The sequence below is a fragment of the Camponotus vicinus genome, unplaced genomic scaffold, assembly GCF_025532165.1.
Source record: "Camponotus vicinus isolate PSW18456_S1 unplaced genomic scaffold, iyCamVici1.0 SCAF_6, whole genome shotgun sequence".
Classification (NCBI taxonomy): Eukaryota; Metazoa; Arthropoda; class Insecta; order Hymenoptera; family Formicidae; genus Camponotus; species Camponotus vicinus.
The window spans coordinates 17,333,419-17,343,229 of record NW_028141978.1 but is presented as its reverse complement, the minus strand read 5'-3'; positions in this window follow the sequence as shown (position 1 = coordinate 17,343,229).

Here is a 9,811-nt window from a genome sequence, read left to right as displayed (position 1 = left end):
CGACAAAATGCCAAACACACTGGATCATACGATAGCTCGAACGGCCGAGCGCTTCTCTCTCTCTCTCTCACACAAACACACAAACACACACGTAGATACACATTCGTTCGATTTTATTTAATATTATTATATAATTTATTTATTTTATAATTTCTATTATTGCGAAAATCGTAAAATGCTATGGGACTTGTTTCTTCAATTTACTGCGCTCCTCACAAGCGCTTATATATGTATAGTACTCTGCGACATTCTGTATATACAATAAAAAAGATATTTGCATATAACTATCTACAAATTACAATTTATGCACGACATTTGTTAAATCGATATAATCAAAACACACAAACTAACAATATAAAATGTTTTATGCAAATTGATGTAATGTCGTAAAATTTATAAATAATATAAATATTTTCATAATACATTCTTTGTCTCAAAAGCATCGAAATGATAGATTTATATCGATAATATAATAGATTTCATCGTCCATTTCCAGACGCAACCATAATATATTTTTTTTTCGTCTCTCCGATATATGCAAATGAGATATTTGTACTGAGGCGTCTTTTTCTAACGATATTCATTGGAATATCGTGATCAGATATGATAAATGTAAGATATATGAATAATTTATCACTTTGGAAAAGGCAATTTACTTTCTGCTATAATTAAAAAAAAATGTTGCTTTGTACATTTCACATTATTGAAATATTTTTCCTTACAAGGATTTCCTTCTAAGGCTATAGTTTATAGTAGTATAGTGAAAGCCGCAGCATAAATTTCACAGCATATGCTATCAAGTCGAAGCTTTTCAAATATTATATTATTTGTAGGCAACGGCAATGAAAGTAATTCTTTTTTAGGCACCAATAGACACCACATAGCCGGGTAGGCTATCGTACATTCGAAGCTTGGTGTCATCAAAAAAAATCGCCAGCGATCAGTATAATTTGCTCCAATAATTTGTTAGCTTTTGTCGCTATATGACATACTACAATTATATAAGAATTATTGCAATATATAGCACACTTTCAAAATAAGAATCCTCTTATAACGTGTAAAAATCGGTTCAATGATTCATTTTATCTGGATTTTTATTCTTATCAAATATGCCTTTTAGTTGAGGCAGTGTCTTTATGATCTCTGAATTAAATTTCGTTTAAATTTCGCTTCCAGAATGCACATGCAAATCGTATCTGATGTAAAACATTTTTGAAAGTAACCAGCACACAAATTAAGATCGCTTCTCGAATTTTTTTTGAATAATCAACATACAAATTAGATCGACTCTAGATTTTTTTTGAATAACCAGCACACGAATTAAATCGCCTCTGGAATACTTTTCGAATAGCCAGCATCAGAATTAAATCACCTCTGGGTTTTTCTTAAACCAGCATACGAATTAGATCGCCTCTGGAATTTTTTTTAATAATCAGCTCACGAATAGATCGCCTCTGAAATAAATAACCAGAGCGCACATGCAAACCGCATCTGGTATGAAATATTTCTAAAAACCACCAGTCCACGAATAAATCGTCTCTGGGATAAATATTTTTTAAAAAGTATTTTTTAATAACTAGAGCACACATGCAAACCGCATCTGGTAAAATATATAATCTGTACGTGTATATATATGTGTGTGTGCGTGTGTGTGTGTGTGTGTGGGTGGGTGTGAGTGTGAGTGTGTGTATGTATGGACGTATGTATGTATAAAAGTGATGCGAGAGTTACATGAGGAAGCGAGGTAATAAGAACGAGCGAAATAACAATAAGAGCGAACGAGATAGAAATAGCACGAGCAACGAGGACTCGAGCTCGAGAATCGGATCTTTCTTTCACACTATTATTTTCCTCTCGTTCGCATCTATTACTGTCTCGCTCGCTCCTATTATTGTCTCGCTCGCATCTATTACTGTCTCACTCGCTCTCGATTCTTGGGTCCACTTATCTTTTCGAGCTGTCTATCACGATTGTCAAGTGTGACGGAGAAAGCAAGACCATGAGTAGAGAGCGAGCGAGATGACCTATCATCAAAGAGTTCCGAAATCTCTTACAATCGGTTTCTCCGCTATTCATTCCGAATTCATGAAAACGTAAACATCTTATAAAATAAAAATTGAAACTTTTATTTTTAATTTCATCGGTTTGAAAATAATTTTAATAAATTAATGAGATTTTTGCGATTAAAATGATATCAAACACGGCGTAAATCGGGTAATTTTTAATTAGTCTGATAATACAAGTTTTATAATTATATATTTAACTGAATTTATGCGATTTATATCGTGTTTGATATTATTTTAATCGCAACATTCTCATTATTCTATTAAAATTACTTTCAAATGAATAAAAAATGCATTTTATTTTCTGACATATATTCGTGAATATTATAAATAAAGTCTCAGAGACTTCGCAATGTTCGACATCGGGAACTTTTTCGTTTTTTATTTATAATAATTTACGACTTTAATTTCCAAACTTAAACTTAAAACTTAAACTTAAAACTTAAACTTATACTTAAAACTTTTATATTTTATTTGATCTTTTTTGATAAAAAGGGATTAATGAAATTTTTGCGTTTAAAATGACATCGAACACAATATAATTCGGATAACTTTTACTTATTGTTATATAAGTAAAAGAATGTATCTAATTGAAAATTATTCGAATAAAATGTTGAGTTGTTTAATGTAATTTTAGTCGTAAAAACCATATTAATTCCAAAATTATATTCAGTAAGATAAATTAAGTAATGTAAAAATTGTAGTTTCTAATACATTTTCAATGTTATCAATGTTGTGATGTTCACATGACATCTTCTGGTACATTTAAATATGTGAAAGAAATAAATAAATTATTTTAATATGTATAATAAATTAAGATAATTTGTTTCACTGCACAATATATAGATCATTTAATATTAATTATATCGACCATATTTAGACCAGGAGAGGTCATGTGAACACCACAATTGATAACATTGAAAATGTATTAGAAACTAAAATTTTTACATTACTTAATTTATCTCACTGAATATAATTTTAGAATTAATATAATTTTTACGACTAAAATCACATTAAACAACCCAACATTTTATTCAAATAATTTTCAATTAGATACATTCTTTTACTTATATAACAATAAGTAAAAGTTATCCGAATTATATTGTGTTCGATGTCATTTTAAACGCAAAAATTTCATTAATCCCTTTTTATCAAAAAAGATCAAATAAAATATAAAAGTTTTAGTTTTCATTTTATGGCAATTTAAAGTCGTAAATTATTATATTATAAATTATTATGAATTATTATAAATAACGAAAAAGTTTCCGATGTCGAACATTCCGATTGCGAAGTCTCTTACATGAGACTTTATTTATAATATTCACGAATATATGTCAGAAAATAAAATGCATTTTTTATTCATTTGAAAGTAATTTTAATAGAATAATGAGAATGTTACGATTAAAATAATATCAAACACGATATAAGTGGCATTTAGTTAAATATATAATTATAAAACTTGTATTATTAGACTAATTAAAAATTATCCGATTTACGCCATGTTTGATATCATTTTAATCGCAAAAATCTTATTAATTCATTAAAATTATTTTCAAACTGATGAAATTAAAAATAAAAGTTTCAATTTTTATTTTATAAGATGTTTACATTTTCATGAATTCGGAATGGATAGAGGAAGTGAAGAAACCGATTGTAAGAGACTTCGGAACTCTTTAATGATAGGTCATCTCGCTCGCCCTTTACTCATGGTCTTGCTTTCTCCGTCACACTTGACAATCGTGATAGACAGCTCGAAAAGATAAGCGGACCCAAGAATCGAGAGCGAGACAGTAATAGATGCGAGCGAGAGGAAAATAATAGTGTGAAAGAAAGATCCGATTCTCGAGTTCGAGTCCTCGTTGCTCGTGCTATTTCTATCTCATTCGCTCTTATTGTTATTTTACTCGTTCTTATTACCTTCTCGCTTCTTCACGTAACTCTCGCATCACTTTTGTACATACATACGTCCATACATACACACACCCACACCCACCCACACACACACACACACACATATATATATACAGGGTGGACCATTTTAACCTTTAATGGAGAATAACTCGAAAACCAAGCCCGGGAGAGAAAAATGTTTCAGACAAAAGTTGTTTGGTTTCGAGGGGGCCATAAGATGGTATCATTGGTTTGACCTTGAAGAGTTATTTGAAGGTCACATGAAGGTCACCTTCAATTTCTTAAATGGAACCTACTATTTGTCATTGCATATTCTTGTAGCTTATCTCGAGAGCTTTCCAAAACACTATAATTAAGTACCTTTTCGTTAAGTACTTTTTGAGTTATGAGGCTTGAAATAATTTCTTAATTTTACATAAACCGTAAAATATCTTGTAAAATATTCATTTTTCGATTATCTTACCTTAATACTTTTACGTACAAAATAATGAGAGGAATCAACTGGTGTAAAGAAAACACATAGTTGTTTTGAAGAAAAAATATGTAATTTGCAATTAACAATTCCATATTTTTTCTTAAAAACAACTATGTGTTTTCTTTACACCAATTGATTCCTCTCATTATTTTGTACATAAAAGTATTAAGGTAAGATAATCGAAAAATAAATATTTTACAAGATATTTTACGGTTTATGTAAAATTAAGAAATTATTTCAAGCCTCATAACTCAAAAAGTACTTAACAAAAGGTACTTAATTATATTGTTTTGGAAAGCTCTCGAGATAAGCTACAAGAATATGCAATGACAAATAGTAGGTTCCATTTAAGAAATTGAAGGTGACCTTCATGTGACCTTCAAATAACTCTTCAAGGTCAAACCAATGATACCATCTTATGGCCCCCTCGAAACCAAACAACTTTTGTCTGAAACATTTTTCTCTCCCGGGCTTGGTTTTCGAGTTATTCTTCATTAAAGGTTAAAATGGTCCACCCTGTATATATATATATATATATATATATATATATATATATATATATATATATTGTGTATATGTATAACTTACACAGAATATTTTCTACGGAACACGTTGTAACGCTGTTTTTCCGCAGCTTGTTACGCGTACGATTGTTACGCCGCTGCGTGACAGCGAGTATCTATGACGCGAAATTCGAGAAAGAAAACGCAAGAGTGTAATGCTTTAGTTTGCGCGTACATGTATACTGACGTATACTATTACACGCAAGATGAAAGAGGAGAATGGTACGAGATCGACTCTCCTTGTCACACAAACCGATTACAACGCCGTCTGTCGCTATAGCGAGCAACTAATTTACAGGACTGCTTTACACGTGCCTCGATTTCGCACACACACATATGCACGAAAGTCTAATAGACCGAAACCTTTTTTATTAGGCTTCTAAACTCATTTCTGAAAGCTCACTTATATTCCTTCATGCAATCTCTTCCAGGAAGTAATCTTATTTTACACATATAAACTGCAAAACTTTTATATTAAGCAAATATTGTTCCGACTTGACGCTAGAAGCCGATAAAAAAACTGTAATTTTGCAATTTTCTTGATTTTTTTATATAAAACCGGGAACTTCCGAGGTTATTTTTATATGTACTTTAATCGTGAAGAAGCATTTATTATTCTGTGCAACTAATAAAAAGTTTTCGGTCTATTTATTTTATCGATAAAAAAGGAAGGTCCGGCATCCTCTTAATATTAATTTTTGATCGTCCATTTAACTTCCATCATTCGTCGCGGCTGTGCCCGAATTTTTTACAATATTTGCAAAATTTATTTACAGTATTTATTCGCGTAGATTTTTCCGGTTTTGGTAGTGTATATTTATTACTGCTACGGCAATCGCGTCCGTAGTGACCAGATTTTCCATTTATAACACTATGTTTGTATCTTGAGTTGGTCGCGCGTGTTTAGCGTCGAATTTATTTTTATTAGAGAAGCCGGGTGCTCGTGTGATAGACGGTCCGATAAGCTTCTCTTCCGCGCTCGCGCCTTTTATCGATTCTTGGAGCGTGGTATATCGTTGTGATCGCATGAGAATTTTTAATTCATCGCGTAATCCGATTTGAAAGTTTATTAAAGCTTGTTTTTTAATTGTTTCTTGTATCGCTTGTTTGAATGAAGGAGGTCGTTCTTCTCCTTCCATCATAGACTCATATAACTTCATGGCTAGTATATCGACGCGTTGCCCGAATGCATGTGCGGTTTCGCTTGATTTTTATTTTAGGGAATTAAATTCTATTTGCAAATGAGTCGTGCTTTGTTTCGCTTGATAGCACGTTTCAAGTTGTTGTTTTAAATCTTCGAACGTTTGTATATTTCGCGTCTCGAAGTCTTGCATGGCTTTACCTAATTTAGTATATAAAATTGCTTGCATTAACGATTCTTCGTCTGCGGGATTAATATTTTGTACCGCGTATGTACATGCGTTTAAAAATTCTTGCAATTTTTGTCACGATGATCCGTCAAATTCGGGAATCATTGATCGCGCTTCTTTTAATGGTAGATAGCGCGGGGCTGCGTTACATCTGTTTCTAATATCGCGTTCGGTACGTCCGTACGTCACGTCGTGTGGGATATCGTTTATATTTGCTCGTGGCTCGTTAAAGTTTCCTTGATTGATATGTACGTTTCGCACTTGTTCGCGTAAATCTCGTATTTCATCTTGCATTTCTCGAAAACTATGTACGAGTTCGGCTAATAATATATTACTAGTGCTTTCAACCGGGCGACCGGCGTCTTCATAATTCGCGGCTGCATTTTGTCCGACCTGTTGCTCTCGCAAGCGTTCGATTTCTCTATCGACGACTTCGTTATCCATACTTCTTTCGGGATTTGGCTCAAAGAGACTAATATCAACGGATATCGGCGAATAATTTCTCCTGACAATAACTCGACTAACGCTTTGTCGGTCCTGTTCTAAATGATCGTTATCGTCTTGTTCGCGCGCTTCGGAAGATTCGGAACTCGAATATTGATTCTCTAAATTTCTTCGCACGCTATTTCGTATGTCGCGAGTAGCTTCTTCCGCAACTTGGAGCGGTGTTACAAGACCTAATTTATTTGCCAATCGTGCTGGCACGCTCAAAAATCGCGGGCTATTAAATCGAACTCGGTTTAACGGTTCCGACATTTAAATTAAATTTCGACTTACAGTAGTAGTACGGTAAATCGCATGGTCGCTTATCGGTTCGCTCGACTGCTGACGCTGCTAGTAGATACGGGTCGTTGTTCGTCGGTGATGCGCTGTCCGTCGGCGATGCGTTGCCTTGGCGAAGGTCGTGGATCGACGTTGGTCCTTGGGCGCGGATGCTCCTTTTCAGATACAGCTGCTTGACCGTGATCCCTTATCGCTTGTTGGCTTCATGCGTTATATGTTAAGTGGTCTGCTTGAGTTCGTCTGCTTTAATATAGCAGTTGCTCCGTCCACTTTTATTAATTTTATATTTTTTTTTGTTGCAGGTGTTAAAGGTCCAGGAGGATTTTTCGATGGTTCTCAATCTCCGCCATCCCACCGCTGCCACCAAAATGTTGTGCCGCGTGCGGTACGAGATGTGGGATGTTGCCGGGATAACCAATCAAGGCCTCAGGACCGTTTGAATTTCAGTTTTTTATTATTATAATTACTGTCCTTTTTACAAATATATTCACTTATTTTATTCTAATCAGTTTCTTTTAAGCCTTCTCTCCTTAGTATCGTCTTTCCTTATATCGCCTCGTTTTTAGATTTCGAGTGTTAACAAACTTCTTCAGCGTTTGATGCGCAGAATAGCGGTTAGCCCCAGATTCGCACTCTTTATTGATTGATTTTTAATTAACGACTGTCCGCCGCGGACTCGCGGTGGACGGTTTTTAACACCTCGTTTTTAGGGATTTTTTGGAGGAGATCGCCTAGCGACATGACCATATATGGTCATGAAAGATTTTTGTGGCGGTCAAGTCTAAGTGCAAGCGAAGGAGGTTCAAAGTCGAATCCCTTCGTTGGCATTTTCGCGTTTCCGGCGAACTCGCGCGTGGTTCGCTGAGGTAGCGGTTTTACGCGGTTCGCGAACATTCCATCGCATTTTAATTGTATAAAATTTATTAACGGTAAAATAAAATAAAGTTATAGTAGTCTTTCGGACTATAACAAAATTACTAGATGTAATTATAGAAAAGAGAGTAGAGAGAGAAAGAGAATAAAAAATAATAATATGCGAGAGAAAGAAATATGATATACTTACTTCTACGCATTGGAAATACGTATCCAAAGAAGAACAGCGAGGTTGAACAGGAAGATACTTTTCAAGCTCTTTTGGAAAAGCCACGAGCCACGAGCACACGAGCCACAAGCCTGTATGAGCCTGGAGGGCCTGCACGTGCCACGAGTTACGACGAGCAGTGATGCCAATTTTCAGACGTTGCCACACGCCAATTAAGTCCGTATTACACTATAAGTTGCGGGCTCGGTTGGGATTGACCAATCAGAGCAAAGCAATTTGCCGGCCGACCACTGTAATACGGGCTTTAGATAGCAAAGGACAGATAGTAATATTTTCCATCTCCTTCCTACTAAGTCGGCAATGAAATTGACTGACGATGAACTACTCGTTTCTTTTTACGCGCGATAATTTTTACCTTTTTATTTATTAAACTAAAAATATATATTTATATTATATTATGTTATAATAAAATTGCTATATTAAAATTAAATTAAAATATAATATTTTAATATATTATATTAAAACTGACATCACACTGCTCTGCAGTCTTCGCTAGTTACGTTATAATAAATATTTTCTCATATGAAATATTCAACATCTCCTATAATACTTTTCCATTTTAGCTTGATGTTTTGAAATGCAGAATAAATTAAGGAATCGTTTATAGAGTAATGTGTAACTTCAGAAGATAATTTAAAAATATATAAATAATACTGCTGGCTATATATATGTACATGCATATAGCCAGCAATACTATTTATATGTTTCTAAATTACTTTCTGATATGCATATATATATATATATATATATATATATATATATATATATATATATAGCCAGCAGTATTATTTATATTTCTAAATTATTTTCTAAAGTTACACATTACTCTATAAACGATTCTTTAATTCATTCTGCATTTCAAAACATGTCAAGCTAAGATTGAAAAAGTATTATAGGAGATGTTGAATATTTCATATGAGAAAATATTTATAACGCGAAGACTGCAGAGCAGTGTGATGTCAGTTTTAATATAATATATTATAATATTATATTCTAATTTTAATACATTACAATATAATATAAATATATATTTAGTTTAATAAATAAAAAGGTAAAAATCACTGATCTCTATATTAACTGGATAGACTACATCCTTTGAAAGCACTCCGAATTGAAACTTACTCAGCGCCTTGGAATGTTCAATAAGGTACTAAACACTGGCATGGCGCTGCGCTGTCGATAAAGATGAATAGGGGGTTATTTAACCGAGTGCAGTCCGATAATTAAATTATTATTTTCAATTCCATAAACAAAATAAAATAGAAAATAAAATAGAAAATTCTTAATTTGTAGTCATAAGTTCAAATATAAAATCATAAAAATAATTATTTTGCAATAAACAAATAATAATTTTAAGAGAAATCTTTATATTTAAATTCTCTAAAATGTAAATTTATATTTAAATTAAACTCAAGTTTATATTTAATTAAATTGAAAATTAACAGTACTAATTAAATTAGAATAAAATTAATTAAATTAATTATTAAATATATTCTAAGTATAAAATTACCTCATTATGTGTATATACATATATAGATTAACTA